Here is a 22,904-nt window from a genome sequence, read left to right on the forward strand (position 1 = left end):
GATGATATAGAGTACAGTATATACGTATGCATATGAGATGAATAATGTAGGGTAAGTAACATTATATAAGGTAGCATTGTTTAAAGTGGCTAGTGATATATTTACATCATTTCCCATCAATTCCCATTATTAAAGTGGCTGGAGTTGAGTCAGTGTCAATGTGTTGGCAGCAGCCACTCAATGTTAGTGGTGGCTGTTTAACAGTCTGATGGCCTTGAGATAGAAGCTGTTTTTCAGTCTCTCGGTCCCAGCTTTGATGCACCTGTACTGACCTCGCCTTCTGGATGATAGCGGGGTGAACAGGCAGTGGCTCGGGTGGTTGATGTCCTTGATGATCTTTATGGCCTTCCTGTAACATTGGGTGGTGTAGGTGTCCTGGAGGGCAGGTAGTTTGCCCCCGGTGATGCGTTGTGCAGACCTCACTACCCTCTGGAGAGCCTTACGGTTGAGGGCGGAGCAGTTGCCGTACCAGGCGGTGATACAGCCCGCCAGGATGCTCTCGATTGTGCATCTGTAGAAGTTTGTGAGTGCTTTTGGTGACAAGCCGAATTTCTTCAGCCTCCTGAGGTTGAAGAGGCGCTGCTGCACCTTCTTCACTATGCTGTCTGTGTGAGTGGACCAATTCAGTTTGTCTGTGATGTGTATGCCGAGGAACTTAAAACTTGCTACCCTCTCCACTACTGTTCCATCGATGTGGATAGGGGGGTGTTCCCTCTGCTGTTTCCTGAAGTCCACAATCATCTCCTTAGTTTTGTTGACGTTGAGTGTGAGGTTATTTTCCTGACATCACACTCCGAGGGCCCTCACCTCCTCCCTGTAGGCCGTCTCGTCGTTGTTGGTAATCAAGCCTACCACTGTTGTGTCGTCCGCAAACTTGATGATTGAGTTGGAGGCGTGCGTGGCTATACAGTCGTGGGTGAACAGGGAGTACAGGAGAGGGCTCAGAACGCACCCTTGTGGGGCCCCAGTGTTGAGGATCAGCAGGGAGGAGATGTTGTTGCCTACCCTCACCACCTGGGGGCGGCCCGTCAGGAAGTCCAGTACCCAGTTGCACAGGGCGGGGTCGAGACCCAGGGTCTCGAGCTTGATGACGAGCTTGGAGGGTACTATGGTGTTGAATGCCGAGCTGTAGTCGATGAACAGCATTCTCACATAGGTATTCCTCTTGTCCAGATGGGTTAGGGCAGTGTGCAGTGTGGTTGAGATTGCATCGTCTGTGGACCTATTTGGGCGGTAAGCAAATTGGAGTGGGTCTAGGGTGTCAGGTAGGGTGGAGGTGATATGGTCCTTGACTAGTCTCTCAAAGCACTTCATGATGACGGAAGTGAGTGCTACAGGGCGGTAGTCGTTTAGCTCAGTTACCTTAGCTTTCTTGGGAACAGGAACAATGGTGGCCCTCTTGAAGCATGTGGGAACAGCAGACTGGTATAGGGATTGATTGAATATGTCCGTAAACACACCGGCCAACTGGTCTGCGCATGCTCTGAGGGCGCGGCTGGGGATGCCGTCTGGGCCTGCAGCCTTGCGAGGGTTAACAAGTTTAAATGTCTTACTCACCTCGGCTGCAGTGAAGGAGAGACCGCATGTTTTCGTTGCAGGCCGTGTCAGTGGCACTGTATTGTCCTCAAAGCGGGCAAAAAAGTTATTTAGTCTGCCTGGGAGCAAGACATCCTGGTCCGTGACTGGGCTGGATTTCTTCCTGTATAGTCCGTGATTGACTGTAGACCCTGCCACATGCCTCTTGTGTCTGAGCCGTTGAATTGAGATTCTACTTTGTCTCTGTACTGACGGGCTTAGCTTGTTTGATAGCCTTGCGGAGGGAATAGCTGCACTGTTTGTATTCGGTCATGTTACCAGACACCTTGCCCTGATTAAAAGCAGTGGTTCGCGCTTTCAGTTTCACGCGAATGCTGCCATCAATCCACGGTTTCTGGTTAGGGAATGTTTTAATCGTTGCTATGGGAACAACATCTTCAACGCACGTTCTAATGAACTCGCACACCGAATCAGCGTATTCGTCAATATTGTTATCTGACGCAATACGAAACATATCCCAGTCCACGTGATGGAAGCAGTCTTGGAGTGTGGAGTCAGCTTGGTCAGACCAGCGTTGGACAGACCTCAGCGTGGGAGCCTCTTGTTTTAGTTTCTGTCTGTAGGCAGGGATCAACAAAATGGAGTCGTGGTCAGCTTTTCCGAAAGGGGGGCGGGGCAGGGTCTTATATGCGTCGCGGAAGTTAGAGTAACAATGATCCAAGGTCTTTCCACCCCTGGTTGCGCAATCGATATGCTGATAAAATTTAGGGAGTCTTGTTTTCAGATTAGCCTTGTTAAAATCCCCAGCTACATTGAATGCAGCCTCCGGTTAAATGGTTTCCAGTTTGCAAAGAGTTAAATAAAGTTCGTTCAGAGCCATCGATGTGTCTGCTTGGGGGGGATATATACGGCTGTGATTATAATCGAAGAGAATTCTCTTGGTAGATAATGCGGTCTACATTTGATTGTGAGGAATTCTAAATCAGGTGAACAGAAGGATTTGAGTTCCTGTATGTTTCTTTCATCACACCATGTCTCGTTAGCCATAAGGCATACGCCCCCGCCCCTCTTCTTACCAGAAAGATGTTTGTTTCTGTCAGTGCGATGCGTGGAGAAACCCGTTGGCTGCACCGCCTCGGATAGCGTCTCTCCAGTGAGCCATGTTTCCGTGAAGCAAAGAACGTTACAGTCTCTGATGTCACTCTGGAATGCTACCCTTGCTCGGATTTCATCAACCTTGTTGTCAAGAGACTGGACATTGGCAAGAAGAATGCTAGGGAGTGGTGCACGGTGTGCCCGTCTCCGGAGTCTGACCAGAAGACCGCCTCGTTTCCCTCTTTTTCGGAGTCGTTTTTTTGGGTCGCTGCATGGGATCCACTCCGTTGTCCTGTTTGTAAGGCAGAACACAGGATCCGCGTCGCGAAAAACATATTCTTGGTCGTACTGATGGTGAGTTGACGCTGATCTTATATTCAGTAGTTCTTCTCGACTGTATGTAATGAAACCTAAGATGACCTGGGGTACTAATGTAAGAAATAACACGTAAAAAAAACTAAAAACTGCATAGTTTCCTAGGAACGCGAAGCAAGGCGGCCATCTCTGTCGGCGCCGGAAGTTTTAACCTGCAACCACACTTCAATAACACTTGACATAGGATCTTCTCTAAGCATTACAGGGATATGACTCCTCCCCAATAGCATTCCTGTCTCTTCTATAGATGTTATATCCTTGTATTGCTATTGCTGTATCATCATAGAAATGATCTAAGTGAGTCTCAGAAATGGCTAATATATTAATCTTATCTGATGTTAGCAAGTTATTGATTTCATGAACCTTATTTCTAAGGTTACATACAGCACAGTATATTAAAATGGGCTAATTTCAGCCCTTTCCTGGGTAGCTTACCAGATATAGACATAATATAGAAAAGATCAAACAAAGCAAGAGAAAAAATACATTCAGCAGCACATATGTGCTGCGGGGTTGAAGATCATATGTGCTGCGGGGTTGAAGATCATATGTGCTGCGGGGTTGAAGATCATTTCCTATTGAGCTGACATCTGCAGTTTTCCCCTTGAATGCAGTCTCCACCAATGCAGGACATTGCCTTTACACTTCAATCGCGCTATAAAGGGGAACTTCCGCGCTACAGATTGAATTGAGCCCTGACTGAAAAAGACCATTTCAAGTGAAAACATAAAATGTATTAATTCATTATTATAATTCAGAATTGTATTGTTATTACTCATGCATTGCCAAACAGCTGGCCAAGAACACTGACGAACAAGTTTGAGAACATTCTGCTATCAGGTATGACCCAGAAACACTCAAAAGGTGATAGGCCTGTGGCAAAGCAGGGAAGGGTGTTGCAGGCTTTTTCGACCCACATGTGTTCTTGGGTGGAGCAGGAGAAGATGAGGATGTCATCAAGGTAGATGAAGACAAACCGGTTCTACATGTCGCAGAGACCATCATTAACCAGAGCCTGGAACACAGCAGGGGGCATTGCTGTTGCTGAGGCCAAATGGCATGACCAGATACTCGCAGTGACTGTTGGTCATGTTGAATGCAGTTTTCCACTCGTTCCCTTCCAGGATCCACACTAAGTGGTAGGCATTCCATATGGGGAGGCAGAAGGACAGAACATTTAGAGGCAATAGGGCCAAAATGTTTATTTCTTTAGAGTCTAAAACAATGGGTGGGGGGTGTAAACTGACATATGGAATTGTTTTAAAATGGTCATACTATGGATCATTTAGCTATTTGATTTAGAATTGTAGGACCCATTTTGGTATCCCCACATTTTTTTAACAATTATTTGATAAAATTATACAAAAATGTACCAAAATCAGATGAATTTGAAATATATTGTCTATGTGTAAATTTATTGACCTTAATTTGACCAATTTGACCTGGCCAAAATAGCAGCACATAACGTTTCATATAAAGACACGTTGACAACATAAAGACACCAACCACAACAACATAAAAACATCAATATACACATTGAGCAGATACAATGTTTGGAGGGGTATGGTGCATCTACAGGTAGGCCCGGGACAACACAGGGATTCATAACACCTTTATGAAACCAGCCATCACATAATGTATGAGTATTGTAGTACTCCTGTCCCTCAGACCAGTAAGGGTTTCTTCTCTCCTGGCCAATAGCAGCCAATTAGGAGTTGTACTGGCTTTGGTCTGTGAAGACAATACAAACATGTCATTATTTCTTACTATCATCATTATAAGTGATATACTCCCGTAAGTGCTTTGTGATACTACAATGTTCAAATGTCACTATGTTTTACATATTCTAATGCAGGGCTCTCCAACCCTGTTCCTGGAGAGCTACCCTCCTGTAGGTTTTCGCGCCATCCCGGTTCCTGGAGAGCTGCCCTCCTGTAGGTTTTCACTCCAACACTGTTCCTGGAGTGCTACCCTCCTGTAGGTTTTCACTCCACATCTGTTCCTGGAGAGCTACCCTCCTATAGGTTCATACCAGGACTCTACAACCCTTTTCCAGGTGAGCAACCCTCCTGTACTGTAGGTTTACACCAATACTATCCATCCCCGTTCCTGGAGAGCTACACTCCTGTAGGTTTTCACTCCAACCCTGTTCATGGAGAGCTACCCTTCTGTAGGTTTTCACTCCAACAATGTTCCTGGAGAGCTACCCTCCTGTAGGTTTTCACTCCACCCCTGTTCATGGAGAGCTACCCTCCTGTAGGTTTTCACTCCAACTCTGTTCCTGGAGAGCGACCCTCCTGTAGGTTTTCAATCCAACTCTGTCCCTGGAGAGCTACACTCCTGCAGGTTTTCACTCCAACCCTGTTCCTGGAGAGCTACCTTCCTGTAGGTTTTCATTCCATCCCTGTATGTGGAGAGCTAACCTCCTGTAGGTTTTCAATCCAACCCCAGTTGTAACTAACCTGATTTATCTTATAAACCGGTGAATGATTAGAATCAGGTGTGCTAGATTAGGGTTGGCTGGAAAAGCTACAGGATGCTAATTCTCTAGGAACAGGGTTGGAGAGTCCTCTTCTAATGAGACAATGGTGCATTGTTTTATGGAGAATAGCTGTGTGTTGATAGGTTTGATCAATCAGCTCTGTTAGCTAATTGAGCTCATAATGTGGCCAACTGCATGCTGTCACTGGATGCTTTACTCTGGAAAAGAAAGTGAAACAAGTTAATGTGTTAAAATATATATTCTGCATTCCAATATAGGAGAGATATGTTGTCATAACAAGAAAAAGCATCAATGCACACCATTATGCATATTATTAACTCATCGGCCAGTTTATTAGGCACCTCCATCTAGTTCCGGGCTGGATCCCCCTTTGCCCCACAACAGCCTGACTTCTTTGGGGCATGGATTCTACAAGTCGGAGACATTCCACGGGGATGTTGGTCCATGCTGACGCAATGGCATCACACAGTTGCTGCAGATTGGACAGCGGTTCTCCACCGCCACCAGCCTGTACCGTTGACACCAGGCAGGATGGGTCCATGGACTCATGCTGCTTACGATAGTGTAATGTTAGAATATGAAAAATAAAATAGTCACCTTAGTCTTGTGAGTCAACTCTGATGATGAGTCTGTAGCTGCTCTTCCATTTGAGATGAGAATGAGTTATGATTATACCTCCACGTATGTATATTCTTAAAGTAATCCTACGTACTATTGCACCCTGTCTCGTAAACCCTCCTATCTGTAGATGTACAGTACCTACAAGATTCCCAAAACAATATTTTTAACTGTCTTACATGAACCATTTACTGGTTTGACATCTTTTGGCAGGATCATCTAAGCCAAACTCAGTCTCAAGAAAAACATGACATTCAGCATCTGACAACACATTATCTAGCCATCATTCAAAGAAGAAGACAGATGATTATAAGTCTTTCAACTTCACCTAGCTGGTGGCTATAAAAACACATGTACCAGGAACTGCCATTAATTCCTCAAGCATTTCCTGATGAGCAAATGATGTCACTAGGGTTGCACATTTCTGGGAATATTCAGAGGTGGAAACTCTGTGGGAATATATAGGAATTAACAGAAATATATGCAATGTAATATGCATTGGATATATTTACCATATCATATGGAGACAGAAACATAATAATACCTTTTACCTCATCATAAGTAGACATCATTATTAAATCTTTCCAATAGAAATAAAAAAACTATTTAGTTACCAATTGAACTTTAATTAAATTAGTTGACTCTTCACATGGGATGATTTCACTGAACAACAAAAGAAAGGGAATATCTAATGATCCCCAATGATCCATCGCATCTCCCAAAAAGGTTTTCAACATACATCTGTAAAATGATAGTCTAGAAACTAAAGCTTTGGTTGTCTTCCTCTCAGGCTTCCATGTCTTCTCTCTGGACCTCCTCAATGTCCACCTCTTGAACATCAGACTCTGAGGCCTCATCTTCACTGTCACTTTCCAACCTTGTTGGGGATGGCTCGTTGTCAGGCTCAAAAATCCTCAAATTTGCCCGGATGGCCACCAATTTTTCAACCCTTGTATTAGTCAGCCTGTTGTGTGCTTTGGTGTGTGTGTTCCCAAACAAGGACCAATTGCACTCTGAGGTGGCTGATGTTGGTGGGATTTGGAGGAGGATGGAGGCAACAGGGGAAAAAGCCTGAGATCCTAATGTCCCTTCCACCAGGTGGGTGATGAGATATTTTGGCGCGACTGCCATATTGCATCTCCATCCCAAAGCCCTTGCACTTCATCAGACTGTCAAGAACTTTGCCCTCATCCAGGTCAAGGTGGCGAGACACGGTAGTGATGACATCATAGGTCTTGTTGACCTCTGTACAAGACAGGATGCTCTTGCCAGCATACTTGGGGTCCAACATGTACGCTGCAGAGTGTATGGGCTTCATGCAGAAGTCTTCATGCTTTTTGATGTATTTCAGAACTGTAGTTTCCTCTGCTTGGAGCAACAGTGAAGTGGGCAGGACAGAACAGATGTCTTCTCTTACATCTGCAAGCAGAGTCTGAACATCAGACAGGATGGCATTGTCTCCCTCAATCCGTGCAATTGCTACTGCTATAGGTTTCAGGAGATTCACGCTGCTTGTATGTAATCAACCTCTCTCACAAAATACATAATCCAGGAGGATCCTCTTGATGGGGCTGTCCATATCGGTAGACTGTGATATGGCAATTTCTTGAGACTCCTTCCCCTCCAGGAGACTGTCAAACATGATGACAACACCACCCCAATGTATGTTGCTGGGCAGCTTCTATGTGGTGCTCTTATTCTTCTCATTTTGCTTAGTGAGGTATATTGCTGCTATAACTTGATGACGCTTCACTTACCTAACCAATTCCTTGGCTCTCTTGTAGAGTGTATCCATTGTTTTCAGTGCCATGATGTCCTTGAGGAGCAGATTCAATGCATGAGCACCACAGCCAATGGGTGTGATGTGAGGGTAGGACTCCTCCACTTTAGACCAAGCAGCCTTCATGTTCGCAGAATTTTCTATCTCTACTGCAAATACCTTTTGTGGTCCAAGGTCATTGATGACTGCTTTCAGCTCATCTGCAACGTAGAGACCGGTGTGTCTATTGTCCCTTGTGTCTGTGCTCTTGTAGAATACTGGTTGAGGGGTGGAGACGATGTTGTTAATTATTCCTTGCCCACAAACATTCGACCACCCATCAGAGCTGATTGCAATAGTCTGCTTTCTCTATGATTTGCTTGACCTTCACTTGAACTCTGTTGAACTCTGCATCCAGCAAATTAGTAGATACAGCATGTCTGGTTGGAGGGGTGTATGCTGGGTGAAGAACATTCAGAAATGCCTCTTCCAATACACATTGCATGTGAGTATCAGAGATGAACCAGTTGCAAACATAGCTCGAGCAAGACATTCTTCAGCATTTCTATGACTACGTTCCTCCATTGAGTCAAAAAAACTTCTGATTCCAAGGAGGACCATGAGCTGTTGCTATCGATAAGGTGTCTGATTCATCATTTTCACCTCGAATAGAAGTAGAGGGACTTTTGTCAGAGGTTGCTTGTTGTGAGCGCTGAGGGAACTTTATGCACTTGGCCAGATGATTCTGCATTTTTGTTGCATTTTTCACATATGATTTGGCACAGTATTTGCAAATGTACACAGCTTTTCCTTCTACATTAACTGCAGTGAATGTCTCCATACATCAGATAGTGCCCGTGGCATTTAACTGTAAAGAATAGGAAAAAATGAGTAAAAAAACAACAAATACCATTCAATGTACAGATAAATAGTTAAGCAGTTAGATTAAACAACTGCTTTGCAAGATAAAATAAAACATGTCTGGAAACAGGTGAATTAACAGTCAGTTAGCAGGCTCAAGCAAGATAAAACCCACATGGTAAATTATTTAAACACACTTTGCTGTAGGCAACTATTTACTAGTTAGCAAAAAATCATGTGTCATAAACGATATATTCACCCCACCCAGTATTGTAATCAAAATGTACCAGAAGGCATGTAGTCCTTGGCTCAGACAGTTTAGTAGTGTGGGCTCAATAGCATCTCATTAGTGTGCAAGATTTAGAAAATCAGCTGTACATGTGATGGAAGAATGCACTGTGCCAGCAGAGGGTTGTAATTCCATTGAATTTGGGATAGTTTAACCAAAATATGCCAGAAGACCTAGAATTGCCTTATGTGTGCCCCACAAAAACGTTCACTGTTGTAAGCTCAACTTTTTTGATGAATTTAAGCAAAATTCCCCAAATTCCCAGGCTTAACTTCCCATGGACAATTTTCTGAAAATGTACGGAAATTTACCGGAAAGTTTCTGATCCTTTGCAACCCTAGATGTCATGCATGTCTTCTTCTAAAGACAGGTGTAGGAGAGGCAGACAGAAACAATCATACACTGTTATTGACTGATGGTTAACTGACAGATGGCAGCACTTTCTGCTATCTCTAACATTTCATGTGAATGTTTCATAACTCTAAAACACACCTGTGTGTGGAGATATATCTCTCTCCTATCTGGCTAGAGAAACAGATACTTGTCACGCCCTGACCTGAGAGAGCTGATGGGGAGATTGGAGGAGAGAGCTATGAGAGAGCTGCTGTGTTGGTGCATGAGGCACCATGCACGGTTTGATGTCACCTGAGTCAGCTCTCCATACTCATCCTGAGGTGCGTGCTAGCCGTCTGGTGAAGGCTGTGCCAGCCACACGCACCAGGCCTCCTGTGTGCCTCCCCAGCCCTGCACGTCTTGTGCCAGCTCGGCGCTCCAGACCTCCAGTGCGCCTCCACAGCCCGGTGAGTCCTGCGCCGGCTCTACGCACGGTTTCCCCAGTTCGCAAGGAGAACCCAGTGCAGCCTGTTCCAGCTCCCCGCACGTGCCGGGCTAAAGTGGGCATGCAGCCAAGAGGAGCGGTGCAAGTGCCAAGCACCAGAGCTCCAGTGCTCCCCCACAGCCCAGTTCGACCTGTGCCTGCGCTCTGGAGGTGCCGGGCTAGAGTGGGCATTCAGCCTGGAGGAGTGGTGCCAAGGCTACGTACCAGATCTCCAGTGCTCCCACACAGCCCGGTTCATCCTGTGCCTCCTCCAAGGACCAGGCCTCCAGTAGGTCTCCACAGCCTGGTCATCCTGTGCCTCCTCCACGGACCAGGCCTCCAGTAGGTCTCCCCAGCCTGGTTCATCCTGTGCCTCCTCCACGGACCAGGCCTCCAGTAGGTCTCCCCAGCCTGGTTCATCCTGTGCCACCTCCAAGGACCAGGCCTCCAGTAGTTCTCCCCAGCCTGGTTCATCCCGTGCCTCCTCCACGGACCAGGCCTCCAGTAGGTCTCCCCAGCCTGGTGAGTCTGGTGCCTGCTCCACGGGCCAGTCCGGGGCACGCAGCGAGGGTGCCCAGTCCGGGGCCCGCAGCGAGGGTGCCCAGTCCGGGGCCCGCAGCGAGGGTGCCCAGTCCGGGGCCTGCAACGAGGGTGCCCAGTCTGGGGCCCGCAACGAGGGTGCCCAGTCCAGGGCCCGCAACGAGGGTGCCCAGTTCGGGGCCCGCAGAGAGGGTCCCCAGTCTGGGGTCGGCGGCGAGGGTCCCCACACCAGAGGCGCCACCAAAGTGGGGTGAGCCAGAGGGGGAGCGGGGTCTACGTCCTAAATAGAGCCACCACCACGGATAGATGCCCACCCGGACACTACCCTATAGGTTCAGGTTTTGCGGCCGGAGTCCACACCTTTGCGGGGGGTTTTACTGTCACGCCCTGACCTGAGAGAGCCTTTTTATGTCTCTATTTTGGGTGTGATTTGTTTTCTAGGTTTTTGTGCTTCTATGTTTTGGCCGGGTATGGTTCTCAATCAGGGGCAGCTGTCTCTCGTTGTCTCTGAATGGGAATCATACTTAGGCAGCCTTCTTTCCCTGTTGTATTTGTGGGTAGTTGACTTTGTTAGTGGCACTATAGCCCTCTTAAGCTTCACGGTCGTTGTGTATTGTTTATTGTTTTGTTGGCGACATTAGAAATAAAGTCATGTACGCTCACAACGCTGCGCTTTGGTCCACTTATTCCTTCCAGGAAGACGGCCGTGACAATTAGAACAGTTTCCCACAACCTGCCTGCCTGCTGAATAGAATGGAATGGAGATATATCTGTCTGTCACTGAGCTTTACCATCATAACAATAGGAAAGTCCAACCCAGATCCAGAAAGTATCACCTAAGTTCATGTTCTCACTAGAGTGTTGAGCCTGTTTGACTACTTTATGGAGCAGAAGAATGATTGGTATTGCTTTTAGGGGGTAATATTTAGATCGGACCAAAAAAAACAGTACTTTTGTCTCAGACACAAAGTTCAACAAAGGCCCCAATAGGTGCTGCATATTGGTCAAAATCTAGGAAGGGAATAAGACATACATTATTTATCTCTATTAAATAGTAAAATGTGATGAGACACACTTAGAAACCTTGCCTTAAAAATAATGATTTAAAACACAGTACACTACACACACACACACACACACACACACACACACACACACACACACACACACACACACACACACATACACACACACACACAGGAATGAGGATATGCTAAAAACTCTGTCATGCAAAACTTTTAACCCCAATCCACTTTATAGACCAATAATATGCGTAACATGATCTAAATGGTGTTTCAAAGTTGTACAAGGAAGAAAAGAACAACAAGTGTTCTGAAGTGTATCCAGTCTAGACCATCAGGCTTCTCTACCCACTGTGCAGACTAAGAGAGCAGTAGACTGATTCACAACATGTTAACAGATTGCAAAGGAATACCTTACCCATACAAGAACAATACACAACAGAGACAAATGAAAAGAGAATAATGAAAGAGACAAATTAAAGTATTTCAAAAGCACCACGTCTTCCCTTCAAAGAAAATAGTTTTTAGGCTTGATGATGATACACTATCAGCAAAACTATCAAAATTAGGGAACACAGACAGACAAAAGATTCATTATTTTCTATCTTTCTTTCTTGGATTTTTTTTGGGGGGAGCCTGGTTGCCCTTGGCATCCATGAATGCACACCACTGATAGGAATTTTAAAAAGATATTATTATTAATTATTAAGAGAAAGACTTGGCCAAAATAGCAGCACATAACATTTTATACAAAGACACATTGACAACATAAAACACCAATCACAACAATATAAAAACATCAATATACACATTGAGCAGACAAGATGCTTTGGTTGGGGTGTAGTGCATCTACAGGTAGGGCCGGGACAACACATTGACAGTCCCCCCACATTGAGCAGACAAGATGCTTTGGTTGGGGTGTAGTGCATCTACAGGTAGGGCCGGGACAACACATTGACAGTCCCCCCACATTGAGCAGACAAGATGCTTTGGTTGGGGTGTAGTGCATCTACAGGTAGGGCCGGGACAACACATTGACAGTCCCCCCACATTGAGCAGACAAGATGCTTTGGTTGGGGTGTAGTGCATCTACAGGTAGGGCCGGGACAACACATTGACAGTCCCCCCACATTGAGCAGACAAGATGCTTTGGTTGGGGTGTAGTGCATCTACAGGTAGGGCCGGGACAACACATTGACAGTCCCCCCACATTGAGCAGACAAGATGCTTTGGTTGGGGTGTAGTGCATCTACAGGTAGGGCCGGGACAACACATTGAGCAGACAAGATGCTTTGGTTGGGGTGTAGTGCATCTACAGGTAGGGCCGGGACAACACATTGACAGTCCCCCCACATTGAGCAGACAAGATGCTTTGGTTGGGGTGTAGTGCATCTACAGGTAGGGCCGGGACAACACATTGACAGTCCCCCCACATTGAGCAGACAAGATGCTTTGGTTGGGGTGTAGTGCATCTACAGGTAGGGCCGGGACAACACATTGACAGTCCCCCCACATTGAGCAGACAAGATGCTTTGGTTGGGGTGTAGTGCATCTGCAGGTAGGTGACAACACATTGACAGTCCCCCCACATTGAGCAGACAAGATGCTTTGGTTGGGGTGTAGTGCATCTACAGGTAGGGCCGGGACAACACATTGACAGTCCCCCCACATTGAGCAGACAAGATGCTTTGGTTGGGGTGTAGTGCATCTACAGGTAGGTGTCAACACATTGACAGTCCCCCCACATTGAGCAGACAAGATGCTTTGGTTGGGGTGTAGTGCATCTACAGGTAGGTGACAACACATTGACAGTCCCCCCACATTGAGCAGACAAGATGCTTTGGTTGGGGTGTAGTGCATCTACAGGTAGGGCCGGGACAACACATTGACAGTCCCCCCACATTGACAGTCGGTGATCAGGTTTACCACTGTTGTGTCCTCAGCAAACTTAATGATGGTGTTGGAGTCATGTTTTGCCACACAGTCGTGGGTGAACAGGGAGTACAGGAGGGGACTAAGTACACACCCCTGAGGGGCCCCAGTGTTAAGGATCAGCGTGGCAGACATATTATTGCCTACTCTTACCACCTATAAGTTTGCCTGCATTAAAGTCCCAGAACACTAGGAGCGCCGCTTCTGGGTGAGCATTTTCTTCTTTACTTATGGCCTTATAGAGTTGGTTGAGAGCTGTCTTAGTGCCAGCTTTGTTCTGTGGTGGTATATAGACGGCTACAAATAATATAGATGAGAACTCTCTTGGTAGATAGTGTGGTCTACAGCTTATCATAAGGTATCATAAGAACAGCTTCTCTGTTCTGCCGGTGCATGGAAAATCCCTCCAGCTCTATATTATCCGTATCATCATTTAGCCATGTCTCGGTGAAACATATTGATATACTGTATGTTACATACATATATGATATTACAGTTTTTAATGTCCCGTTGGTAAGATAATCTTAATCATAGGTCATCAATTGTATTTTCCAATGATTGCACGTTAGCAAGAAGAACGGATGGCCATGGGAGTTTTATCACTCGCCTATGGATTCTCAGCAGGGCAGCCCGATCTGCGGCCTCTTTTCCTGCCTCTTTTCTTCAAGCAAATTACAGGGAAATATCAGTAATTTAAGGGAAATGGGGTAATATCAGTAATTTAAGGGAAATGGAGGAATATCAGTAATTTAAGGGAATGGGGTAATATCAGTAATTTAAGGGAATGGGGGTAATATGCCTTGATGAAGCATTGGATTGCAGACAAATAAATAATTGATGGTCCATTATTTGTTTTCCCTACCACACTGACTGGTAACATTACTCTTCCTGCTAATTGTGTAGAAACCACCATTAAAAATGTTAAAAGAGAATGTGTTCACTCCTCAATTGAATCAGGGAATCTCATGTTGCTGTTTGTCTGAGGACAGATAGATGGACTGTATGTTCCTATCCCACCTCTATGAAAAGATAGGCCTGATGGCAATTGGCAATTGAATGTGTGCCAAAAATAAAATGCATTATTAACGTTGTCACCTTTATTTAGTTAAGTGATAATGCCAGAGGAGCCTTATTTGGAGGATATATTGGCCCGTGCCAATATCAAATCAAATCAAATTGTTTTTATCACATGCGTCGAACACAACAGTGAAATGCTTACTTACTTGACAATTTTTAGGGCCTTCCTCTGACACCGCCTGGTATAGAGGTCCTGGTTGGCAGGAAGCTTGGCCCCAGTGATGTACTGGGCCGTAAGCAATACCTTCTGCAGTGCCTTGCGGTCAGAGGCCGAGCAGTTGCCATACCAGGCAGTGATGCAACCAGTGCTCTCGATGGTGCAGCTTATAAATTGCCTGGCTGGGCTGATGAGACAGTGGATTGCGCAGGCAAATGGAACAGAGTAAATAGGCATTTTAACGTTATAGATTTAGCCGGTGGTAACTTGTGGAATAGACACCGGCTTTAATGGGGTTTTAAGGCTGGAATGAGGTTTTAACCAATCAGCATTCAGAATTAGACCCACCCATTATATAATCATAAATAAACAATGCATACAACAAAGTGGATGTGCTTTTGATGAAGATTACTATGGAGTGTCCCAGTGATATTTTGGCCTCCATACCATTTGAATGTATAGTGGACTTAAAACAAAAAAATAGCACAACGAATATTCTTAATGACAATGTCACAAGATGTAGGACAGTCAAACACAAGTCACTTATGAATTAATTGATTAAGTCCTGTTTTGCATTTATTTATTCATGATGAGGAGGGTTCCCAGATAGGAGCCTTGTATTAACACACAATGCCTCTCCCCACTGCTCGCTCAACCTGTCCCTGGCCCTCCCCTTCAGTTTGTTACAGGGTGAACTTAAGTGTCCATACTTACATTTCTTAGCAGTATTAACACGTGTATAATATTCTGTTTTGATGTAATTACATCGCCAGGTATGTTGGTTCTTAAGACTATATAAAAGTTGTAGTTAAGCCTTCAGCTGTTTTCACATTTTCCTTTGCCTCTCCCCATGATCTTTGTCTGTCTATATGCTGCCATCTGCTGGTTCAGATTCGACACCACCACAGAACACATTTATTATTGTCACACTGAGGACATGGTGATGAATATCGAGTTTCTAACTGGAGAGAGTAGTAACTAATCAATGATTGAAAACTACATCAACAACTGTCTGGTTTAGCGAAGGTACATTAGGCCAGGACTATGGTCCTTATTGGACAAGCCCCAGCAGGTCTTGACTGTGGTTAACTGAACTAGAAAGTGTTTAACTGAACACACACTGTTCTGTTTGACCAGAAGGCACACTGTACAGTATCTGTTTGAGCAAGGGTGCGACTACGGTTTAGTAAATTAATAATCCACAGCTAACCTGCATTATGCACTCCTTTAGAAGTGAGACTCCACCAGTTCTCATTTCCCTTGTGAAAAAATATTGCAGTCAGAGTGCAGTATAACTTCAGTATATCTGCAGTATGCAGCAATTATTGCATCTGAAATCACACAGCCAATTGCAGTTACTGAACTTTTACCTCAGTTTCAAAACTGCAATCTGCATTCTACTGGCTTGGTCTCTCTTCATTCTTTGGCTGTAGATTGTTCCTGCTCGGGTCCTCTGAAAAAAAGAACCCTATGCAAAACATTACAAACGGGCATGAAAAGGCAATACTTTTCCCTATCATCAAAAATAAGTTCCTCTTTATGCAACCACTCTCAACTCAGTGACTTTGCCTACATACAGTAGGCTTTGTTATACGACGACAGAATAACATTCAGACAGGTCCTAGACATTAATATAAAAAATAAACAAAAACTCATTTTTTCTAAAATTCACAGAGTTCCGCAGAAGTCTTGTTGCCTACTCATGATAGACCATGGCTATTTTTTCCACCTTCCATTGATTAGAGTTTTCCACTGTCCATTGATTAGAGTTTTTCTTAATTCAGAGGGCCAGGATCCAAAAGCGGTAGTTTGATATTGAAGATGGAAGGAGCAGCGACGCACACTGTGATAACGCCTACAACAGTGGTGGTGGTGTTGGTCCATGACATGTCCTCAGTGATGTGGATGGTGAGGAACTTAAAACTAGTGACTCTCTCTACTGCAGTCCGGTTGATGTGGATCGGGGCATGTTCCCACCTCTGCTTCCTGAACTTAACAATCAACTCCTTTGTTTTGCTGACTTTGAGGGAGAGGTTGTTGTCATGACACCACAATACCAGTTCACTTACCTCCTCCGTATAGGCTGACTCGTTGTCGTTGATTATCAGGCCTATAACCGTGCTGTCGTCAGCAAAGTTCATGAGGGAGTTGGTGTTGTGCAAAGCCACACAGTTATGGATGAACAGGGGGTACAGCAGAGGACTGAGGACACCCCTGGGGGGCCCCTGAGTTAAGAGTCAGTGTAGAGGAGGTGTTGTTGCCAATCCTCACAGCCTGTGCTCTACCCCTCAGGGAGTTCAGGATCCAGTTGCAGAGAGTGATGTCCTAACTGCAGCACGAACATATTTGTGTCCAAGTTCAATATAATAATTTATTGAAATCACTTTGGCAGTGGCTTTTACCATCTTTCTCACAATAACTGCCATCAGAATTCATGGAGGGAATCAATACAGCTTTGTTGATTAAACAAATTAAACACATTATGAAGATCAGACATTTTATATTGATCATACCTTGTATCACATGGCTAATTGTACCCTTATCATAGGGGCACAATTAGTTCTGATAAAGGGAAGAGTTTGTCATTTGCTGAATCCCATTACTTTTATACAGATTTGCATTCTGTTCGACCTGTATATTTTATGTGCATTTTATACACATTTTGCATAGGCTAATAACCTATTCTGTTTTTCTGAAGCTGGAGATCAAAGCTTTAACTCCAATATTAAAATGGATTGGACAGTAATGTTGTCCCACACTAGATGGTGCTACAATACAAGGCTAAGAAACAGGGCTGATGAAGAACATTACAGTTAATTCTCTTTTTGATTATTTAAAAGAATTATCATATACGAATAATATATTCATATATGTGACCCGTTTCAGGAAACTTGTCCTATGTTGCAGGTCACTACTTCACAGGACATGCGTTTGAACGTAAACCTTTTTTTTATCATGCGTTTTTTTGGCAGAAATGCCTTCCCGAACATGTGAACTTTCATGTGCCTTAATAACAATTCCATCTGTAAATATGAATACAATTGTTAAATTATGAGCCTAGTTGGTTTAGCCACAGAAAAAGACAGTAGTCTTCTTGCTAGCCGCTGAGAAAAATGAGTGGGCTGGACATACCGAGAGATGAGTTTGAATTGGTCTGCCATATAGCAAGCTTCTGTCTATTTGATGCTGGTCAGTATGTGTTGGTAATCCTGGCTAGTGCAGTTTTTTTTATGTATCGCGTAGTAAAACTGCTTTTGTGTTGCTCTCCACTCTCTGAAACTTGAGTATGATAGCTATGGAGAAAACACGTCTCCGGATTACATTTTCGAACTAAGGGCAATCATGGCATCCTTGACAGGAGATGCGTCCATGTATACGGGTAAGAAAGGAAGTTTCATTTCAAGTCAGTGTACTGTTAGCTAACTAATGTTAGCTGGCAGGCTCGCTTGCTAACATTACGTGTATGCTCTTATTATTCGTATCTCATAGCCATTTGCTTGGCTAGCTAACATTGAGCCAGGTTGGTGACGTCATTATGGTTCATTGTTTAGCTAGCTACGAGTCTGCTATACTGAACAAAAATATAAATGCAGCATGCAACAATTTAGAATATTTGACAGAGTTACAGTTCATATAAGGAAATAGGTCAATAATTTTTGGGGGAGCCCTAATCAATGGATTTCACATGACTGGGAATACAGATATGCATCTGTTGGTCACAGGTACCTTTAAAAAAGTAGGGGTGGGTATCAGAAAACCAGTCAGTATCTGGTGAGACCACCATTTGCCTCAAGCAGCGCGACACATCTCCTTCACATAGAGTTGATCAGGCCATTGATTGTGGCCTGTGGAATGTTGTCCCACTCCTCTTCAATGGCTGTGCGAAGTTGCTGGATATTGGCGGGAACTGCAACACGCTTTCGTACATCCTGGTCCAGAGCATTCCAAACATGCTCAATGGGGGACATGTCTGGTGAGTATGCAGGCCATGGAAGAACTAGGACATTTTCAGCTTCCAAGAATTGTGTACAGATCCTTGCCACATGGGGCAGTGGGTTATAATGCTGAAACATGAGATGAAGGCAGTGGACGAATGGCACAACAATGGGCCTCAGGATCTCATCACGGTATCACTGTGCATTCAAATTGCCATCGATAAAAATGCAATTGTGTTCGTTGTCAATAACTTATGCCTGCCCGTACCATAACCCCACCGCCACCATGGGGCACTCTGTCCACAACGTTCATAATCTCGCCCACATGACGCCATACATTAGGTCTGTTGTTGTGAGGCCGATTGGAAGTACTGTCAAATGATCTAAAAACAATGTTGGAGGTGGCTTTCCTGACACAGTTTCTGACAGTTTGTGCAGAAATTCTTTGATTGTGCAGACCCACAGATTCATCAACTTTCTGGGTGACTGGTCTCAGACGATCCCTCAGTAGAAGAAGCCAGATGTGGAGGTCCTGGGCTGGCGTGGTTACAAGTGGTCTGCGGTTATGAGGCTGGTTGGAAGTACTGCCAAATTCACTAAAATGGTGTTGGAGACGGTTATGGTAGAGAAATTAACATTATCTTCTCTGGCAACAGCGCTGGTGGACATTCCTGCAGTCAGCATGCCAATTGCATGCTCCCTAAACTTGAGACATCTTTGGCATTGTGTTGTGTGACACAACTGCACATTTTAGAGGGGCCTTTTATTGTCCCCAGCACAAGGTGCACCTGTATAACAATCATGCTGTTTAATCAGCTTCTTGATATGCCACACCTGTCTTGGCAAAGTTGAAATGCTCACTAACCGATGTAAACAAAACAAATTAGAGGAATGTGAAACCTGGGACCAACACTTTACATGTTGCCTTTTTTGTTGTTGTTCAGTGTACATAGTATGGAAACTTGTTTAAAACACCTACTGTACATCATTTGAAATGCTGCCAGGGTTTTGCTTTGTGATGCAATACAGGGGGATACTCAGACTATTTAGTGATTCTGGTCTGAATATACAGTAGTGAACCAGTAGTCAAGCTAACATTTTAGAAAAATCACATATAATTTCTTTAAGATTTGCAACCATCCCATTGCAGTATCATCCACATTACACTAAATGCAAATAGCAAAAATCCATATAATTTTTGCACCATTTAAATCGAAGTCTGTTCCTCAAATTCGCTCGGATTTACAGGGACTAAGACAATGTTTCAAGGAACCACAGACTTATTCTGTAAAACAAAGACAATACATTTTTTTTCCTACTTTCATTCTATCTCACCAAAACTAGTTAAGCAGCTTTGACTGTTGAACCATCCATATACTATATAAACCACATCTCTCAAACTGTCTAATCTAGACCATCCATATACTATATAAACCACATCTCTCAAACTGTCTAATCTAGACCATCCATATACTATATAAACCACATCTCTCAAACTGTCTAATCTAGACCATCCATATACTGTATAAACCCCATCTATCAAACTGTCTAATCTAGACCATCCATATACTGTATAAACCCCATCTATCAAACTGTCTAATCTAGACCATCCATATACTATATAAACCACATCTCTCAAACTTTCTAATCTAGACCATCCATATACTGTATAAACCCCATCTATCAAACTGTCTAATCTAGACCATCCATATACTGTATAAACCCCATCTATCAAACTGTCTAATCTAGACCATCCATATACTGTATAAACCACATCTCTCAAACTGTCTAATCTAGACCATCCATATACTGTATAAACCCCATCTATCAAACTGTCTAATCTAGACCATCCATATACTGTATAAACCCCATCTATCAAACTGTCTAATCTAGACCATCCATATACTGTATAAACCACATCTATCAAACTGTCTAATCTAGACCATCCATATACTGTATAAACCCCATCTATCAAACTGTCTAATCTAGACCATCCATATACTGTATAAACCCCATCTATCAAACTGTCTAATCTAGACCATCCATATACTGTATAAACCACATCTCTCAAACTGTCTAATCTAGACCATCCATATACTGTATAAACCACATCTATCAAATTGTCTAATCTAGACCATCCATATACTATATAAACCACATCTCTCAAACTGTCTAATCTAGACCATCCATATACTGTATAAACCCCATCTATCAAACTGTCTAATCTAGACCATCCATATACTGTATAAACCACATCTATCAAACTGTCTAATCTAGACCATCCATATACTGTATAAGCCCCATCTATCAAAGTGTCTAATCTAGACCATCCATATACTGTATAAACCCCATCTATCAAACTGTCTAATCTAGACCATCCATATACTGTATAAACCCCATCTATCAAACTGTCTAATCTAGACCATCCATATACTGTATAAACCCCATCTATCAAACTGTCTAATCTAGACCATCCATATACTGTATAAACCCCATCTATCAAACTGTCTAATCTAGACCATCCATATACTGTATAAACCACATCTATCAAACTGTCTAATCTAGACCATCCATATACTGTATAAACCCCATCTATCAAACTGTCTAATCTAGACCATCCATATACTGTATAAACCCCATCTATCAAACTGTCTAATCTAGACCATCCATATACTGTATAAACCCCATCTATCAAACTGTCTAATCTAGACCATCCATATACTGTATAAACCACATCTATCAAACTGTCTAATCTAGACCATCCATATACTGTATAAACCCCATCTATCAAACTGTCTAATCTAGACCATCCATATACTGTATAAACCCCATCTATCAAACTGTCTAATCTAGACCATCCATATACTGTATAAACCCCATCTATCTAACTGTCTAATCTAGACCATCCTTATACGGTATAAACCCCATCTATCAAACTGTCTAATCTAGACCATCCATATACTGTATAAACCCCATCTATCAAACTGTCACATCTAGACCATCCATATACTGTATAAGCCCCATCTATCAAACTGTCTAATCTAGACCATCCATATACTGTATAAACCCCATCTATCAAACTGTCTAATCTAGACCATCCATATACTGTATAAACCCCATCTATCAAACTGTCTAATCTAGACCATCCATATACTGTATAAGCCCCATCTATCAAACTGTCTACTCTAGACCATCCATATACTGTATAAACCCCATCTATCAAACTGTCTAATCTAGACCATCCATATACTGTATAAGCCCCATCTATCAAACTGTCTAATCTAGACCATCCATATACTGTATAAACCCCATCTATCAAACTGTCTAATCTAGACCATCCATATACTGTATAAGCCCCATCTATCAAACTGTCTAATCTAGACCATCCATATACTGTATAAACCCCATCTATCAAACTGTCTAATCTAGACCATCCATATACTGTATAAACCCCATCTATCAAACTGTCTAATCTAGACCATCCATATACTGTATAAACCCCATCTATCAAACTGTCTAATCTAGACCATCCATATACTGTATAAGCCCCATCTATCAAACTGTCTAATCTAGACCATCCATATACTGTATAAACCCCATCTATCAAACTGTCTAATCTAGACCATCCATATACTGTATAAACCCCATCTATCAAACTGTCTAATCTAGACCATCCATATACTGTATAAACCCCATCTATCAAACTGTCTAATCTAGACCATCCATATACTGTATAAACCCCATCTATCAAACTGTCTAATCTAGACCATCCATATACTGTATAAACCCCATCTATCAAACTGTCTAATCTAGACCATCCACACAGTCTGTGATTCGTAACAAAGTGGTGTCCCTCCCCACCACTTGTTTTGGTATACAGCTGAACATTGAACAGCTTCCCAAATCTCAGACTGTAGCTTTAACTAAAACACTATGCAGCCCCATATTGTCACAATTATATGGTGTTGATATGATATGTATTATGATTCTCATGATTCTACACTTATTGTGGTTCTATACTGTGATTTTATTGTGATGCGATGTTCCAAACATATTGCTCACTATATGTCTGTGGCAGAGAGAATAGAAATCATGAGAAAGTAATGGAAGTAAAATTTCCTCCAAATATGTGCTTCCTATTTCAAATGAAAATGGAGAACAGTCTATGAAGGAAAATAAGAGTTTTAGTGCAGAGACAGCCAACTAACACAAACATAATAGTTTGATATTGTTGATGCGATACGACATGATATATTGTGGAAAATAATATCCCGATATGTAACTATCCATTTTTTCCCTTCATTACTATTGGATAGGCGTTGCTGTTATAAATGTAGTTCCTTATTGACACCATTGAGCTAGGGTTTGTTAAGCTTATTGTAGCTTCT

Source organism: Oncorhynchus kisutch, unplaced genomic scaffold, assembly GCF_002021735.2.
Source record: "Oncorhynchus kisutch isolate 150728-3 unplaced genomic scaffold, Okis_V2 scaffold1632, whole genome shotgun sequence".
Classification (NCBI taxonomy): Eukaryota; Metazoa; Chordata; class Actinopteri; order Salmoniformes; family Salmonidae; genus Oncorhynchus; species Oncorhynchus kisutch.